General features: G+C 37.7%; 1 protein-coding gene across 6 annotated transcripts in view; it reads left to right on the top strand.

Moving 5' to 3' along the window:
• The window catches only part of DAG1 (dystroglycan 1), an 87,525-nt gene that overhangs the window by 32,526 nt on the left and 35,524 nt on the right, over window positions 1-19,475 (top strand). For 2 of the 6 annotated variants that reach the window (XM_069095714.1, XM_069095716.1), the window contains exons 2-3: window positions 83-167; window positions 13,006-13,085. The exons of 2 other annotated variants lie outside the window; for them this stretch is intronic. The gene's annotated coding sequence lies outside the window, so the exon portion shown is untranslated. The remainder of the gene's footprint in view (window positions 1-82; window positions 168-13,005; window positions 13,086-19,475) is intronic. 2 more of the 6 variants (XM_069095713.1, XM_069095715.1) reach the window with 1 other exon arrangement.

Raw genomic sequence — 19,475 nt, 5'->3', positions numbered from 1 at the left:
TTGACTATCTTTGTAATATAAACAGTTCAATCTTAAAACCTAGAGTTCATCTGCTCTTTTTTTAAAAATTTTTTTATTCCAGGCAAGGACATTCACAGTAAAAAGGATTTAATGAAGATTCTTACTGTCTCCAGAAGCATAATTAATTACCCTAAGTACCTAGGCAGGTATGTATTTCTGTTACTACAATAGGGTAGCTCTGAAAAGGAAATTATTTGATGGGATTAACGTATATTCCCTCTACCATATAAGTTTAAAAGGACCATGAAACTAGAATTGCCCATAATTTAGTCTTATGGCCATATTTATGTCACATGTATTAAATATAAAAAGAAGATTTCTGGTTTTTCTTCAATCTTTCTCTGAGTTTATGTCTTGGTCTTCTCTGCCACTTGTAGTAGCTTTTTGTGGTCAAATTCTTTTTTTGTTGTTGTTTGCTCATTTCCCCAGCCTGTTTATTGACTTTGAACTTTATGTTAAAGTTGGACTCTGCTCACCTTGGGAGGGGGCGGACACTGTGCCAAAATTCAGACTTTTCTGTTTTCAGAGCTTGGGGGTATTGCAAATTTTTGGTGTTTCCAAGGTGGTGTGATCCTGACAGAGATAGGGTTATTGTTCCTCTGGTGTGTTCTGGTCTTTATTAAGGAATGACCCCTGCTTCCCTGCAACTGCATGCATTAGTGCTCCTCTTTGTTTTGGAATTGTGACCAGGGCCCTTGTGACCAACCACTATGCTCCTCTCCTTCCTGGAACTGTGCCCTAGAACATCTGTGGGCTGAGTGCTCTCAAGGCTGCTGCCACCACTGTTGCAGCTGTTTCCAAGACCCACCACTTGTGCTTTTGGTGTGTGTTCAGCCAGGTCTGGTACCTACCCCAGTGTCACTAACCTTTCCTATCAACCAGGTTATCTTAGACTGGAAAAATGTTTTACCTCTGACCTTTTGTTGGCCCTGCTGCTCCAAAATTTGATTTGAGGTGTTATTTTAAAATTGTTTGGAGGGGAATGTTGGGAGAATTTAGTTGGGTCTTGGCTTGTACTCTGCCATCTTGGTTGTCCCCCTACACAACATTTATTAACCTTCTGTAATGTATAAGACCCTATGCTAGATACAGAAGATACAAAGACAAAGAGCAAAACATTCATCATACTTTGGATAAGTTCTTGTAATCTTTGTTTCTCATTCTCACTTGATTTTTAATCTTCAGAACCCAGAAATGCCTTGGTTCAAGTTTTCATGTTGCTCTTTAATGGTGTGGACACAGTCTTTGATTCTTGAACTGTTAGTAGAACACAAGCTTTGGCAAGTCCCACTAGGCTGAGGAAGCTTCAGTAAGACCCCAGCAGTGGCTTGGAGCTCTTGAGTTCTAGCCTAGGTAAGTTCTGAGGAGGCTGTCTCTTTATCAGGTGAGGACTTATTTTTTCCATAGCAGCTCATAAAGTCAGTCTGCTATGAAGACATAGAGGAGTGGTGGAGGGAGTACTCAGACCAACAAAATTCCAGAACCTTAAAGAATTGAAGTCTGAGAGGCAGATGAATTGCTACATACAAATAAATTCACTTTCCATTTTGAGTTGTAAAGACATGGTAGACTGAGGTGTGAAGTGCAGCAGGAGGAGCCAAGGACCAAGATGTTTCAAATTTCTTTGTTTTTTTTGGGCAAAGTGGACAAATGTTGAGGAGCTTCAAGGCTTTGCAAAAGCAGTATGGTATTTTGTAAATCTTTCTTAGTTCTGATTGAGCATAGAATTACTTTATTTTGTAGAAACAGGACATACTTCTTTAAATCTCTACCAGTTCTTGATAAGGAACTTCTCCTACAAGAGAGAATTGCTGCTGAAAAATTCCAGGAATGTGGACAGCAGGTGGGGACTGGCAGATGTGGTTAGCAATCCTGAAAGGATGAATTTACTGTGTGCTTTATTTCTCTGAGTGCCTATTGTTTATAGGTAAGTTTACATAGACCCAAGCAAACCTCCCCCCCCCCCCTTTTTTTTTTTCAGGGAAAATGGCCTCATGTGGAAGGCAGTACCATTTTCCCTTTTTCCCAGTTGAGTACTTTTCTTATTAGATGTTCATATTTATTTCAGAATGAAGTGTGGTTGTACAGACCTTTGTGGATTACCTCTTTCTTCTTTGGCTCAGCCTTTAGTTGCAACCTTTTGAGATCTGCTGAAGAAGTGTTTGTAACTATTCATTCTTGGTAGGTCAGAGGAATGTGGGAAGGGCTAACTTTCCCAAGCTTCTTTGTGGGAAGCAAGAAATCTGCTTGGAAGCAGATTACTGCAAAATCACTTAGTCTATAATAGTATCTTGTCTTTTTATAAACAGGGTGTGTTGATCTAGCAATTTATGTTCTCCACCCCAATCAATTTTAAAATATCAGTCAGTGGTATGCTTTTAAAAACAAATCTTGTGTTGAGTATTTCAAGAAAAACATTAATAAATAAATATTGATTGTAGTAATTGTCCACTAGCAGGTGTTTCTCTTTTGGGTTAGATGAGTTACTAGTTGATAGTGTAGTAAAACCTGGATTTTGGAGGGTTATTGGTTGGTGATTATGTCACTTTTACTCAGATTCACCATTTTAATAGAATGGTCCTGCGGATCTGTCTAATACTTCCTTTCTTCAAGACCTGTCTTTCCCTCCATAAATCCCTTCTTGTTCTTTTCAACTATGTGATCTCTTCTTTTTCAAATTTCTGATACCATTCTATATTGACCTCCCCTCTGCACTTCTTATTATCACTCATATTATAGCTGGTGTGTATTTGCCTTATTCAAATTAAAATCAACATTTATAAAACTTCTACTATTTGCAAAGCATTTGTGGTATTGTGTTAGTCTTTGGGAATATAAAAAACAAATGACTGCTATTAAGAAGCTTACATTCTACTTGGAAGTGTGTGTGTGTGTGTGTGTCTTTGTATAGCTATAGCATATATGTGATCAAGTAAATACAAAGTAATTCAGGAGACCAAGAGTGCTAATAACTTAGGGTGAGGGAAAAGAATCAGTAAAGGCCTTGTATAAAAAGGAGCCATGTGAGAAGGAATGCCTTCCAGATATGGGGAGGAACCATTCTGCAAAAGCATGTAGATGGGAGGTGAAACGTCTTGTATGGAGAATAGTTAGCAATCCAGTTTGATTGGAAGGGAGTATGAATGAAGGGGAAAACTGGAAAGGTCAGCCTGATTGTGGAGGGCTTTAAATATGCAGCAGAAAGGTATATGTCTTCTGTTTTTACTATGTGTGTGTGTGGGAACTGAAAATTTTTGAATGAGAGAGTTGACCTGGTCACATCTCTATTTTAGGAATGTCAGTCTGGCAGTGGTATGGAGTTTGGGTATGGGAAAAGATGGAGATAGGAAACCAGTTAAAAGGATATATTGTAGTAGTCCAGGTGACAGATGGTAAAGATTCCAAATTGTGATGTCAGTCAGTGGAGAGAAGGGAATTGATAATAGCAAAATTTGGCAACTGTACAGGCGATTCTTAACCTGGGTTGCAAACTCTAAAAAAAATTTGAGAACTATATTTTAATGTAATTATTTCTTTTGTAATTTTCCCTATTTTATATACTTGAAAATATTATTCTGAGAAAGATTCTGTAGACTTCACCCCATTTTCCAAAGGGGTCCATGAAACAAAAAAGGATTAAGAACCCTTGATCTAAAGAGTGAACTCTTTGAAAGTACCGTCTAACTTATTTCCTGTTTGTTTCTAGCAGGATATTGTAGGGGGCAAAATGTTAGTTTATTTGAATTTTAGGATTAGTTGCTGCTTGTGCAGGAGAGGTGGTGTAGTAAGGCTAGACTTAAAATGAGGAAGTCTGGGTTCACATCTTGGCTGAATTTTAGTAGCTGATCCTAGGCAAGTCTCTTTACCTTTCTGAGTTGATTTCCTGCTATAAAATGAAGATATGTGTTCTTTACCTATTTTAAAGATTATTTTAAGAAAACCAGTTAGTAAACCTTAAAGCACTGTGTAAAAAGTGAGTTGTGTAGTCAGCCAAAAATGCCTGTGTTTAGGAGGTCATGGAGGCTGAAGTTTAAGAATGGAATTGGACCCTCCCTTTTCCACCAGTATATGCTAGGAGTGCCAGGGTTGCCTAGAGGAAAGTAGATACTGGCACGAGTTTTGCCTTTTTTCTAAGTGTCTGCTGCTGCCATATAATCTTTAATCCTGCCAGCACTAGATCCATACTTGTGTGGAGTTTGAGAGTTGGCTATATAGGCTTGCCTTGGTGGCTTTATAGTGATCCTTTAGCTTGGGAATGAGCCCCAGAGAACATGCTGAATGAATGATGAAAATCTTTTGGAAGATTACTTTGGCAACTGAAATGGAAATGGATTGGATTAAAAAAAATTTTTTTTTAAAGCAATTGGGATTAAGTAACTTGCTCAAGGTTACATGGCCAGTTATTTCTGTGTGTGGTGCTAAGTATCTGAGCCCAGGATTCGATCCCCCAGGTCATCCTGACACTGGGGCTGGTGCTCTTACTCGCTGAGCCACCTGGCTGCCCCTAAGCAATTGGGGTTAAGTAACTTGCTCAAGGTTACATGGCCAGGTGTTTCTGGGTGGATGCTAAGTGTCTGAGCCCAGGATTCAATCCCCCAGGTCATCCCGACACTGGGGCCAGTGCTCTTACTCACTGTGCTACCTGGCCGCCCCTCAAAAATTTTTTTTAAAGTACCTCTTTTATGTTATAGTGGAAATAGCAAAGGACTAAGAGACTTAGATTTTAATTCTGGCCTTGTCACTGACTTAATGTATGACCTTAGGCAAGTCCCTACCACTCTGCCTCAGCTCCTTTGAGTAGTAAAATGAAAGGATTAGACTAAGTGATCCCTGAAGTCCCTTCCAACTCTAAGGCTGGAGGAAAAATAAGGTTAAGAGGGAATTTGTTTCAAAGTCTTTCTGTGGCTTCTTTCACAAGAAACATACCTGTTTTTCTAATTCACACACATCATTGTTAGGATGTTCTTGATTTTCGTGGTTTGTTCACATTGAAGGAAATACCAATCAAAGCAATCATGACTTCTCATATTAAAGATTTAAGCATTTGAACTTGAGAAAAATACATTATTGCATAACTAATATATAATTTCTATGCACAAATTATGACAATTCCTAAGTATAAAAGTGTGAAAATTGTTGTTTCAACAATACTTGTTTAAATAATCCACTTAGACCCCCGAGGACACCCAAATAGCATAAAAATACAGTCTACTTCTGTCAGTTAGTCGATAAACATTCATTAAACTTCTACTCTGCACCAGTTACTGTGCTAAATACTGGAGTACAGAAAGAGGCAAAAAAACAGGTCCTACTGTGCCCTCAAGGAGCTCATGGCCTTAACAGGGGAGACAACAAGCAAACAAATATGCACAAACTATATACAGAATAGATAAGAAATAATTTAGAGATAGAAAGCCCTAGAATTAAGAAGAATTGAGAATGGCTTCTAATAGAAGATGAGATTTTATTTAAGACTTGAATCCAGGAGGCAAAGATGAAGAGGGAGAGCATTTCAGACATGGGGGAGAAGCAAAGAAAATACTTGGAGCCAAGAGATAAAGTGCCAGGAGGCCATTGTCACTGTGTCAGAGAGTATGGAGAGTGAGATGTTAGAACACTGGAATGGTAGGAGGGAGCTAGCTTATGAGGGACTTTGAATACAGAGAATTTTTATATTGGAACCTGGAGGTGATAGGGGAACCACTGGACTTCATTAAGGGAGTGATATGGTTGGACCTGCACTTTAAGAACATCACTTGAGTAACTGAAGGATGGATTAGAATGAAGCAGGTAGACCCACCGGCAGGCCAGATATAAGGTGACAAGGCCTTTACTAGAGTGGTTAGTAGTATCAGAGGAGAGATGGGGGACATATTAGAGATATGTTGCAGAAGTAAAATTGACAGACCTTGGGAACAGATTGGATGAGGAGGGGGTAGAAATATTGAGGAATAAAAGATGATAGGATGACACCTGACTTGTGACCCTAGGGGATTGGGAGGGTGGTGTTGTCCTCTGTACTAATAAGGAAGGTAGAAGGGGGAAAGGTTTTAGGGAGAAAGTTTGTGGGCCAGGGCCATTGATACTAGAAACTTTGGGAGGGAAGGATTAGAGATATCCATTGAGTCAATCTTGGAGAAGTAAAAGGGGCTTGGATGAGGAACAGGACTTGAGACTCAGGCCTGAGGTCATAGGAAATGCAATCAAAACTAGAAAATTCCACTTCTGGTCTTTGGTTAAAATAATTTGATTGGTAGATTTGAGTTTAGAAGGGGAGGAGTGAATAGGAAATGTTTTACTGTAATTAAACTTTACCAGTTCTCATTCTTAATTCAGTGAAACCAGATGGTTTTGAATGTCATCATGATAGGTAGCATCTGTTACATAATATCTTGTGCTATAAGGGAAGAAATATAAAATTAAATTTACCATTGTTCCTTAGGTTTTTTCCCCCCAGTTCATTTATTAAATTTTCTATTTACTTCCCTAAGTCTTGTCCTTATTTTCTCCTCTCTTATTAACCCTCTCTGTTCCTGTTCAACTCCCTGCTGGACAAGACTGCTTGGCCCTTGGTAAATGCTTAATAAATGTTTTATCTTTTTATGTATTGTTTTTCGGTTCTAGTTTTGATTTTTTTCATTTGCCTTTTACAAACGTCTTTGTTCTATGCCACTCTCCTCTTCTTGACTCCTTTAACATGCTTTTATAGTTGAATATAAAAGTACTGGATTGGGAGTCAGCAGATTTAGGTTTAAATTTTGGAAGTTGTTTAAGATCTTTGCGTTTGTTTACTCATTTCTCAAATGTTGGCAGTGGACTATATGACCTTTAATATCTGATCCAGCTCTAAATTTATGATACTATTAAATACTTCCCTTTTGCTTCAGGAGAAGTACTATTCCTTGAGGTTAGGGATTCCCAAGGAGTCAGATTTTTTTCTTGGTATCTCTATCCCCTTTCACAGTTCTGCTGAGTAATAGTTTAATTTGTTGAAATTGTTGAATGCTATGAGGAATAAGGTCCTTTTTTGGGCCACTTAGTCATCTATTTTATCTCTTACTTGGGTTATTAGCCTTTCTTAAGGAAGAACAGGAGCAGGGGAGATGCCCTAGTCACACAGGTGGGGCTCCTGGCCATCAGACCTTCCATTCACCCTATATATGTGGCTCAGAAAATACTCTCATTGGATGTACTTGGCAGGTTCCTTTTGGGCCATTCCCTGTGAAGTTGATTAATTGGGGTCTCTCGAGGTTTGAGGTATTGTAGATAAAGCATAATTTTTCCCTTTTTGCTTTTTGCTTTTCTATCCTTAAAAACTGAAAAACTTGTCTGGCTCCCAAATTTAAGGGACTGGCTTTTTAGGTCCAAAGGAAATTTGTTGAACGCTGGGTTTATGTGCTTTTGCTTATAACTTCATGATTTTGTGTCACTTATTAATGATGCTGTAGAATTTTAAATACTGTTTATATAGTTTAGAAATGATGATATGATAATACTCCAAGTTATACATAGCACGTAGAATAATATTTTGTTCATAGTAAGTACTTAATTAATATATGTTAAGTGAGTGATTGTTGAAATAATTGGGGAATTTCATCAAAGTTTAAGTTTGGTTCTTGTCTGTACCTAGAGTGCCTTGATATAATAATTTATTTCAGCCGGGTTCCTGATGTGTGAGTGCACATCAAAAAATGTGTGAAATGGAAGTAAACGTTCCTCAAGGTGGTTAATTTGTGACTTGTAGTACTTATTAAACACCGAGAGTGTATAAGAAAGAACAAAAACTGAAAAAAGTTTGGTCCTTGTCTTGTGGACTTTTTTAATCCTTATCTCTGTGCTTTATAAATCTTCTAGTATTAGTGATTAGACATCCTGGGCCTTGGCAGCATTTAAATGTAACTTTTAAAGCCTCCAAAAATGTATTTACAAAGCCAATCTAGTTTGCCTGTGGCTATAGTCAGATTTCAGGCAAAGTGGCCAAGGATAATGTTTAAACAGAGTTCAGTGAAGTATTGAAGAGATTGTACTTTTTCAGCAGGTCCAAACACAAGATGTTTAAAACTGACCTCGATTAAGATTCATGGTCTAGTGGACTGAGCACTAGACTGGAAACCAGGATATTTGGGTTGTAGGCAGGGCTTTTTAAAATTATAAACTTGCATAAGCATAAATAAAAAAGCAACATAGAAATAATTTGTTTCACCAAACATTAAGCACCTACAATGTGCAGAGCATTAAAAAAAATGCATATAAAGGAGTAAAGTAAAAAAAAAACCACACCTCATACATTTTATTGTACATTTAACAAAGTAGAACCAAATAAATTAACCAGCAAATGTGTTACCTTGGCTTTGCAATTAAAAAAAAAACTTTTGTTTGTGTATATATTCTGGTTTATAAGTCTTTATGTATTTCCTCTTTATATCTCACTTTTTACAGTACTATATTATTTCATTTCTTTAATATACTGTAATTCTGTCATTCTCTAATCATTGGGCATATAGGTTATTCCCCTATTTTGCTATTACAAATATAGCAACTGTTCTTGTACAGATAAATCCTTTTTCCTTTTCATGTTATCTTTAGAATAAAATTTTAGTGATAGAACTGATAGGTCAAAGGGAATAATGAATTTTGTGACTTAATTTGTATGGTGCCCTAAAAATTGCACCAGTCTACAGTCTCAGCAACAATGTAATTGTTTCCCATAATATACCTAGCTTTTTCATTTGTATGCTCTGGGGCCTTGCTTTTCTGCTTCACAGCATGCTCACTAGTGGGATAATCACTGAGGTGGCTCTAAAATTTCCCTAGAAGGACACTGTAAAAATTCCAGGACAGCCATATCCGTTTATACTTCTGAAAGTATAATAAAAGCTGCTTTGGAATTGATGATAATGCAGACATGACAAAAGTAATTTTTTTAAAAACAAAACTCATCTTTAAATCATTGGCATCATTTTGGGGCTCTTGTGTTTACTATATTATGTAATAGGTTTTTTCCTTACCTTATTTTCGGTTGGCACCCATTTTTAATATTTTTAAGAAAGTTAGCTTATTAATTTCCTTTGTTTTTACATCATCTTTATTTCTGAACATAACCCTCCCATCTCCCCTATCCAGCAAGCCATCCCTTGTATCAAAGATTAAAAAAGAAAGAAAAAGCAGTTTAGCAAAACTAAGCAGCACTTTTGACTGACAGTAAGTGCAGTGAGTATTCTACACCCCTAATAGTCTTTCACCTTAGTAGTGCAGGGGGAGGGGGAAGTATTTTTTCACCTCTCCTCTACTACCCATGGGCATTATTATACAGTGTCAGCTTTATTTTATTTTCCTTCTTTCTATTTACATTGTTATTGTATATGTTTTACTGGTTCTGTTTACTTCCCTCTGTCATTTCACATAAGTCTCCATGAATCTTTCCATTTTTCATATTCATCTGCTTTGTTTCCAGTTCTTTGATATGACAAGTGCTGCTGCTATGACTGTTTTGGTTTATAAGGGACCTTCTTTTGTGTCTTTGCTTTCTTTGGGGTGTTATACCTCTTTTCCTGCAACTTCTTCAACACTGACTGTCTTTTGTTATCTTTGTCAGTATTCTGGGTAGGAGGTACTAAGAATTTTAATTTTTATTCCTCATTTGCTTTCCTCTTATAGTTCCAAATCACGGTATTTTTGTGTGATTGGGTCTTCGTTTCTATTTTATATATATATATGAATCAATATTTTTCTTTTGTTTTTTCCTTCTTTTTGGTAAACACCTCTAATCTGTACTCTTGGCTAACTTTCACTAAGACTACCACACCCTACCCATACTGTTTAAGGTTTTACCAGTCAGTCAGTTAAGGAACATTGAGAGGCTAAATGAGGGCTTTTCCATAGGTGTTAAGAGAAAATAGTATTTAATTTTTTTGGATTTGTATTATCCATTTAAAATTGTGTTGGTAAAGAAAAGAAATTAGTTGTGAATTTCTTTAGGAAGTGGTAATTTGGAGGGATGTGTGAAACTGCTGGCTTAGGTGATTTAGCAGAACCTTTCTATAAAGTCCTGGTTAATAAAGAGAGAAAGTCATGGGTCTGTCTAAGTATACACACCTGTACAACATAGGGAGCCAAACAGGTCTGGGCAGGAATTTTCCAGATGGTAGAGTTGCTTTCCTTGTGTGTATTTCAGATGACATTTGCTGTTGGAGTCCAAGTGATTTTGCCTAGCACTACTGCTGGTATTTCCAGCAGTCGGGGTTTTGATGAAGGAATTGTTAGAGCCCAGATTTAGACCTAAAAAGATAGAGGTGCAGCTTCTTAGAATTTTGGAAACCAGGGTGGCTAGGTGGTACAGTGAACAGAGCAATAGCCCTGGAGTCAGGAGGACCTGAATTCAAATGTGGCCTCAGACACTTAACACTTACTAGCCATGTGACCTTGGGCAAGTCACTTAACCCCAATTGCCCTCCTTTCCCCCCCCCAAAAGGCAAATAAAATATAAAAAAAAAATTTGGAAGTCAACATACATATCAACTGTCATTTTTCCATTCGATTATGTATTTCAGAGTTTGTTGATTTGCTTGTTCTTCGTTTAGCATGAATCATATAAAACACTTTTAAATTAGCATATTTTAGTGCTATTTGACTATTAGGAAGAAGCCAAGCCACATAAAACTGAAAAACCAGTAACAATCCTAGATAACAGATATCACTCTCCTTTTTTGTTGGGTGGGCACAGAACCAGTAGGACAAAATGCTATATATATTATCAGAGAATTTCACTGTATCTGGTATTTTAGTTTAGCTGTTTTTTTTTTCTTTTCAACAAGTGGGGACAGTGTAGTTCTTCAGAGTAGATGAGATATTTCCAAAAGTGACTGTGATACAAAAATAAATCTTTGGATAGTAAAGAAAATGCTACCTATGTAAGTATGAGCTTTTGAATAATCAAAGTTAACCATAACTTTGAGATTACTTAAAAATTCTTTGTTGCTTTTTTGTTTTCACAAAAATTTAAATTAAAAAAGTTTTTTTTGGGACAGCTAGGTGGCGCAGTGAATAGAGGCCCTGGAGTCAGGAGGACCTGAGTTCAAATCTGGCCTCAGACACGTGACACAATTACTAGCTGTGTGACTTTGGGCAAGTTACTTAACCCCAATTGCCCTCCAAAAAAAAAGTTTTTTAATTCTGTGACTTTAAATAAAATCAAACTTCCCTCTTAAGAGGTGGTAGTGAATAGAGTTGGTCTTGTAGCTAAGAAGATCTGTGTTCAAGTCCCTTCTGTAATACACACTGGCTATGTAAATCTGTACAAATAACTTAATCCCTAAGGTACTAAGACTTAAATTTCCAGAGGAATTGCCAAACTGCATTGGTAGAGGGATCTGCATTACCTGAGAGTTCTAATACCAATGAAATCACAGGTCCGGTTTCATTTTCCTCTAATATTAGCTAAATATTAATATTACTTTTAAATATTAGACTAGAAATGATCTGGGCCAGGATCCCATGTTAGTCCCATTTTACAGGTTTCCGATTCATAGATGTTTAGAGACTGGAAATAGATTTTAGGGATCATTTAACACTTTTTACTGTATTTCATTTAAAAGTGAAAAGCAGTAAGTTGTAATGGTTTTAACATTATATTATTCAGACTGTTCTTGCTTATTTTAAATTATAAACTTTAGTAAGATGTCCAGATTTTTGGAATATTGAATAAAATACCAAATTAGTTCTTAATTATATGAGAGCCAGTTTATTGGATTAGATTTCTAAGGTCTGTTCCAATTCTGATACCTACTTGAGATAATCTGTGTGTCTATATCATGGCTGTTCAGTGGGAACATCAGAGGTATCCTATCTGTTTTTATTGAGTAAACATTTGTATTGAGTGTGACTGGATCTGGGTACCAGAATGGGACATTGTCTGTCTCTGTCTTACTGTCTTTGACAATTACTGTCTAAGGAAATAAGTTTTAGAACTGGCAAATGGAGGAATAGGGCTTGTGTAGGCGTGGATCCTCTTGACAAGAGGACCATCTAGTACCTTAGCAAACCATGCTGGTTATCACAGCCTTTCTTTCCTGCTCTCTTCCTTTTTAACCCTTGCTTTCCCCTTCTTTTAGTCTTGGGGAGGATACTCTTGCTCTCCTTCCTTTTCCCTCTTCATCATCTCCCCTTTCATACTAATCTCTTCATTCCTGTTTTTTGATTGAAGAACAAATGAGATAACATATGCATAACATTTTGCATACTTTTTAAGGACTTGCTATATAAATGCTAGTTAAATGCTAATTATTTCCTGTTTTCCCCTTTTGCTAGCTCTATCTTCTCTACACCGAGTTTGTATTTTCAAAATGAAATTGATATCTTGTCAATTATGACTTGATAATGTTCTATATCGAAGAACCAAAAATAGTGTGGTGTAGTGGAAAGAGCCTTTCCTGTACTTGGAGTCAGAAAAGATTTGGGTTCAAATGCGGGCTATGATACTGTGTTTCTTTAGGTACAAGTTCCCCTTTGAATTATAGTTTCTTCACCTGTGAAATGGGAATAATACACTAAATGGAATTGTTGTGAGGCAATGTCTTTGTAAACCTCTAGGTAGTCTCTAGAAATACAGTGCAGGTACCTTCAGGTGAGCAGTTACAGACTTACTGACGTGGCAAAGTGAAATGCTTTTCTCTCTAGTGCAGTCTGTGTCTGTGTTTCAGTTTTTATTGAACATGAGCCCTTCCAGTCCATGTCATCTTCTATTCTAATCCCTTCAACTGTTATATCCCTCCCTCCCAAACTATTTTATTTTACTTTATATTTGTATTTATTCTATACTTAATTATCTCCTTGTCGTCCTCATTAGAATGTTAACTCTTTTGTGAGTGGGGATTGTTTCTTTGTTTTTGTTTCCTCAATGTAGGTACTTAATGAATACTTATAGATGGTTTGGATCATCTTAATAATGCCTAACTGTAGCCTCTCCTCTCTCCATCCTTCATACAGCTGCCAGAGTAATTTACCCAGTGCGCAGATCTGGTCACATTCCTGCCCTGCTCAGAAGACTGGCAGCTTCTTGTTCCCAGGTGGAGTAAGATACAGTCTATAGGCTGCCATCCATAATCTGTCACCAACTAGACTTTCTTGCCTTTTTTTACTTTATTCTCCTTTGCATAATCTCAGGTCAGACTGGGCTGTTTTTCTCTCTCTTCCCTCCTTAGCTCTGCTGACTGACTTCCTTAGCTTCCTTTAAGTCTTAAATAAAATCTCATCTTCTACAGTAAACCTTTCCCAATCCTATTTAATTTTAGTGCTTTTTGTCTCTTTAAATTTTTCCTATTTCTCCCATATGTAGTGTGTCTGTACATATCTGTTGCATATTGTCTCCCCCATTAGATTGTGAGCTCCTCGAAGGTAGGGATTGTCTTTTGCCTCTTTTTGAATTCCCACCACATGACACGGTGCCTGACAAATAGTAGGTGCTTAATAATTTTATACTGATTGATCCTTCTCTATCTCATAATATAGTTGTGAAGTGTTGCATAAATAAATGTAAGGTGGTGGTAATATAGTATAGGATCTTGTGCTAGGAAATTAGGGATAGAAAAATGGAGAAGACATAACCATTGTCCTAGAAAGGCTTATGAAGTCGTCACAAAAGGCTTTCCTATGTGTCCTTTGACATCCTTCCCCTCCCGCTTCCACATATAGCCAGTTCTCAAGGTAAAAGTGGAATATTTCTGTAGGCAGCTAGAGAGGGTTTAGTGCTGGGCTCCTCCCCCTCCCCCCAATTTATTTAAAACAGTTGTTGTCACTTAACAAATTTTTTTTTTAAAGCAATTGGGTTTAAGTAACTTGCTCAAGGTTACACAGCCAGTTATTTCTGGGTGTGGTGCTGAGTATCTGAGCCCGGATTTGATCCAGGTCATCCTGACACTGGAGCTGGTGCTCTTACTCGCTGAGCCACCTGGCTGCCCCTAAGCAATTGGAGTTAAGTAACTTGCTCAAGGTTACATGGCCAGGTGTTTCTGGGTGGGTGCTAAGTGTCTGAGCCCAGGATTCGATCTCCAGGTTGTCCTGACACTGGAGCCGGTGCTCTTACTTGCTGTGCTACCTGGCCGCCCCAAGTTAACAAATCTTATCAGTTCTACTTCCATAGTATTTCTGCTTTCTCTCCATTCACAATGCTAACACCCTAGTTTAGTCTGTCGTGATTAATGGTAATAGTCTTCTAATTGTTTTCTTCCTGGATCCAGTGTGTCTATTACCAGTTTATGTTAATTTGATCTCACCTGGGGCCTCACTGCATCAAGGCAGTCCTCTTATACTTCTCTGACTCACTATTTCATTCTCTACAGGGACTTTTCCATCCCTTATCAAATCTCCCCTGGCTTTCCATGTCATTACCATCTCAGCTGAGAACCTTGTCTCACATTTTATTGAAAAATTTGAGGCTGTTCACTGAGAGCTTTCTCTTTTCCCCTCTTCATCATCACATATCACTCAGATGCCTTTTGCAACTCCTTCTTATTTCATCCCTTTCATGTGAGTAGGTGGCTCTTCTTCTTGCCAAGGTAAACCCTTCTATGTGCACAAGTGAGCCCATTCTGTCCTGTCTTCTCTAGTAGATTATCCCCCAATCATCTCCATTCTTGACTTCTTTTCAGTTTCTGCCATATCTCCTGACTACTTTCCTACTACCTAGAAACATACCTGTATCTCTTCCCAGAATAACTGATTTCTCTATTGCCTTTCCCTATTGGTACATAAAGATACCTAATAATAATAGACCTGACCTATAATGGGCACTTAATACTTGACTTGATACTAGTGATTCAGTAGTAAGAGCCCTTCCATCTGCTGATCTTCCTTGAACCTTTTCTTGACTGTTCTTGTTAGAACATTCACAAAGCATCTATACGGTTTTGTAGTCTTTTGGAGGTTATAATGGACAGGCAGACTGATTATAAAACAGATAACTCCAGGCCATAGAGAATGGAAATTTTTGGCATTTATAAAAAAATATTATAATTATATTTCCCATTTGCTTCCACTCTGTGATAGTAATGAAATTTGAAGATTCCTTTGTATTGCCAAGCTGATAGGTAGCATGTAGTTTCAAATTAAGCCTTTGTAAAGAAACAGGAGGTACGAACCCCTGTTGCTGATGTAACAGGAAGGGGCTGAACAGGGAGGAGCCAATACCTATATAAGGAAGAGCACAAATTGGACAATCAGAATTTTCTGGGGGTAGGCATCATGGAGGCAGAGCAGCTGCTGCTGGGGAGAGAGAGAGAGAGAGAGAAAGAACTTCTGGGAGCAAGCATCTGGAGGCTGGGCTGTTACTACTGGAGAGAAAGAAGAGAACTGACACAGAACTCGAACTTGTGGTGGCAAGATTGCCAAGGGCCAGCTGGAGCTACTGAAGACTGAGGAAGCACTGAAGACTGTGGTGCTGGTATCTTGTATACATGTTGGTAGTGGCTTTGTTCATGTGTATGGATGTTATTGTGGCTTCGTTAAGCCTTGTCTTCCCAGGAATAGAGACTGTGAAGGATTTGAGATGGATTGGACACTGTGAGCTCCATTGTGGAACAGGAACTGCATGAAGAGCTGGACAAGGAATTGGGAGCTGTCTGCCTTTGAACCGAGGTGACAGTTTGGTGGATTCAGGTAGGAGCTACCTGCCTCCAGTCAAGATGAAAAGACCTTTCTGTGGGTACTGAGTGGTGACTGATGAAATTGTCTGAGTAGTAACTGATGAAATTGTGATTTACTTGTGACCTAGGGGTTGATGGCTTTTGTACCTTCTACTACCCCTTAAGAGGGTACTGAGTGGTGACTGATGAAATTGTAATTTACTTGCAGCCCATGGGTGGAGGGCTTTGACATTTGTACTTTGTGTCCCTTAAGGAGGCAAGCCTCCTATGTGACCTCTTTGGTGAAAACTTTGTGGTCATTTTAGTGATGAGTTGTTGAGTTATGACATGGTGAATGCTGTATTTTGATTTTCTGTGGTAAGTTGTAACATTGTGAATGTTGTACCTTGATTTTCTGTAAATGTTTTGCTCTGATTTGTTATTGAATAGAGTGTTCGCTATACTATGTAATCAGAATCTTGAAAGCTGTTCACAGCAGCAGTCCTCTGGAAAGCTGCTTGTGGGTGGCTTTACACACTCCTACCAAGTGTTGACTCTCAGGTGATTGTTTGCCTTAGCTCTAGCCCACACTGAAGCCTGTTAAACTTTATCATTACCATCTAGACCTCACAGTTTATTACTTAATTGGTCTCTGTGTATTGGTCGTGGCTTCTCCAATTAACTGTTAGCTACCAAAATGCAGTTTTCTATAGTGAACAAAATTGTTCAGTCTCTGGGGTCCATAGACTCCCATGGGTCTAATGCAGGGGGAGGAAAAATAAATCTTTATTTTCACTAACCTCTAAATGAAATTTGACATTTCTTTCAATTATTAATTAACAAAAAGAATTTTGGGGAGTCCATAGATTTACCAAAAAAATTTCCTGACATAAAAGGATAAGGACTCCTGCTTTAGAACCTGGCTGGTTGGTACTTTGTGCTTAATTAGTACTAAGTGTGTTTTGTTTTCAGATTGCTAGAAACAGAGGTTTATTTTTATGCTTATAGACAATCATAGTTTTCATAATTTTTATGATTTTTAGAAAAATCTACATGTGGAACAATTAAAGTAATATGATACATATGATATTTGTGCCTGGTAACAGTACTATTAAGTGATTTGAACCTATGTTCAGGTCCTTCACTCTTTATACCATGCTCCGTATCTTTGATTATTTACAGCTTCCTTTTTACATCTCAGTGATGAGAGGTCCAGCCTGCAGTAGTCAGTGTACTTTTGCTTTCTATTGTTCTATTGATGTTATAGTCTTCATGTCACAAAGCTAATTGTGCTAATTGCAGTTGATTTCTTGCTGGCTTAAGGCCTGTTGGCCTCTATGTGTCACAGCTTCCCCTGTATACTTATTTTCTTTGACTTTTGACAGAGTTTGTGGGGGAAGGGAGAGGAAGAATGGTAAAAAAAACACAGTTTTATTCCTTTGATTTTGTTTAGTCAGTCCTCAGAAAAACCTTTTGTTGCTGCTTTTTAATGTCTCCAGTAGTTGTTTCCCTATACTTCTTTAAAGTTTACACCTTATCTAAAGATCTTCTTGGCATCTCTTTTTATCTGCAGGCTTGCTGCATTGCATATTTTACTCAATATTTCCTGTCTGTTCTGGAAGGCTTTTTTGCCTTCCAATAACTTTAACTATACTTTCAAAATAGAACATTTTTAGATTATATTGGAAAAATACTATGTGAACTGTGGTGTCTGAACAATGTCCTGAACTGTGGTTGAGCTATGGGATCACAACTTTTTGGTAACTCTTTATGAGAAGTTCCTGAATGGTGGACCAGCCTCTTATTTTCACTTGGCGTATCAGTTGAGTCTTAAAGGAGTGCTAGACACATCAGTAATGCATGGTATAAAAGAGTAGGATTCCTTGGGCAATCTATTTGAATTGGGAATGTTGTCTACATTTAATTCAGTACCTTTTTGCATGTTGTATACTAGACTAGGAAATATGTAAAAGTAATGATTCACATTTTTATTTTAAATGCAGTTGACTCTGTCAGAAACACTCTTAGGTTAAATGACCCTAAATTTCACTCCCTTCTCATCTTTAAGTGTTCTACATATAAATAGGTTATATTAAAAATATACACAAAACTCTGATGGAAAGACTTCTAGCGAATGGAGGCTGAAACAGCAGGAATGCTGGTGTCTATCGATAGACTACAGTATATGCTTACTGTAGGAAGATTCTGCCCTTACTTACAAGACAAGGCAGATGCAAGAGGACTCATTTTTGCCAAGTGTGCAGAAAGTTTATCTCTTCAGAGGACTGTGGAGTTAGCTAAGTTCTGCCCCTCCCTTCTTTGCTTGCTAAATTCAGAGTACTTAGTCACTTGTATGAAATAGATACCGAGTTGGTGATTTTCCAGGCAGCAAGCTGAACTGCCATTGCTTGTAGGTCAGGGTGTGTCTTGTAAGTTTTTTTTAGAGAAGGAAAAACCTTCAGAATTACTGTGTTACTTTTTGGTGGGACAACTGTTTGATCTTAGATGAAGACTAAATATTATATTAATTTTGTTTGGGATTGGGAGAGTAGAATAGAGGCAATTTGAGACCATGTAATCCTTATGTTACATCTTACCATAATATGATTTGAAGTTTAGGCATGAAAAGAAAGGGCCTTTGAAGTCATCTAATCCAGTGATGTTAAAATGAAATAGAAATGAGGGCCAGTCACTAAACTGTAGTTTTTTATTGTATTGTTATTTATTTTGTTAACTATTGTTGTATCATATGCTGCCATATATTTGATAGTTCTGACCTAGTCTAATTTTTTCATTTTACAGTTGAGAAAACTGAGGCCCATAGAGAGACTTTTCTAAGGTCACATAGGTCAATAATGTTATGCAGTCATTTCTTAATTATTTGTCCTAATGGAAGGGAACAGTAGCATAAATAATGTATAAGTAGATAATCCCTTCCCTGATGCAGAAAACAATCCATGTACACCTCATCTTGTGTGATTCTTCTTCATGTCTTCTTTGATGTCTGCTGCAGAAATCCTCCTAATATAGTAGAGGACTTGCTTTTACTCTCTCCACAGTAGGAGCCAGTGCAGCAAGTAGGCTAATTATTCATACAAGAAAAACCAAGTTGATGAAGAATGACTTTTGGCCAATGTACATTTGCATATATAACCTGAAAAGTTGTTCTATTGATACACATAAATTGGGCAGACACTGCAAATGGGCTATAAACTGGACCCACAATTGAACAGGAGAGAGAACAAGTTGAATTGCTATGTCCCACATTGGAAAGTAAGTTCCTTCAAACTATAGTTTGTTTCTTCCTTTCTTTGTCTCCCCAATGCTATACATAATACCTAGCATATAGTAAGTGATTAATAAAGTCCTGATTGAACCAACCAACATGTTGGTTATATCTGAGAATACCTCATTTCATAACTGTATTCCAGTATCTCAGCTGAGAGAAGGGGATTCTCTCTCATCGTATAAGTTATCAGGAGTCATAGAGCCATGGAATTTTAGATTTTGAAGGGACTTCAGCAGCCGTCTGGTCCAGCCCATAGTCAGAAGGTAATTACCATGGTAATATACCTAGAATTTATATATATATATATATCCTCTCATCTCTGCTTGAAGATCTTCAGTGGGGTAGCATTCATCATCTCCTAACTGATTGATAGGAAGCTTTCCCTGACACAGAGCCTAAGTTTGTCTCTTTGCACCTATTGCCCATTGTTCCAGGTTCTGTCCTCTGGGGCACAAGAGAACAAGTCTTCTTCCTCTTTTACATGAAAGCCCTTCAAACACTTGACAACATCACATCATCACCCCAGTCTCTCTCTCTCTCTCTCTCTC

Source organism: Petaurus breviceps, unplaced genomic scaffold, assembly GCF_028583685.1.
Source record: "Petaurus breviceps papuanus isolate PSGF00001 unplaced genomic scaffold, PetGlider_PUasm1.0 227, whole genome shotgun sequence".
Taxonomy (NCBI): domain Eukaryota; kingdom Metazoa; phylum Chordata; class Mammalia; order Diprotodontia; family Petauridae; genus Petaurus; species Petaurus breviceps.
The sequence above is the reverse complement of the archived record's forward strand: the minus strand, read 5'-3'. Positions and strand labels throughout refer to the sequence as shown.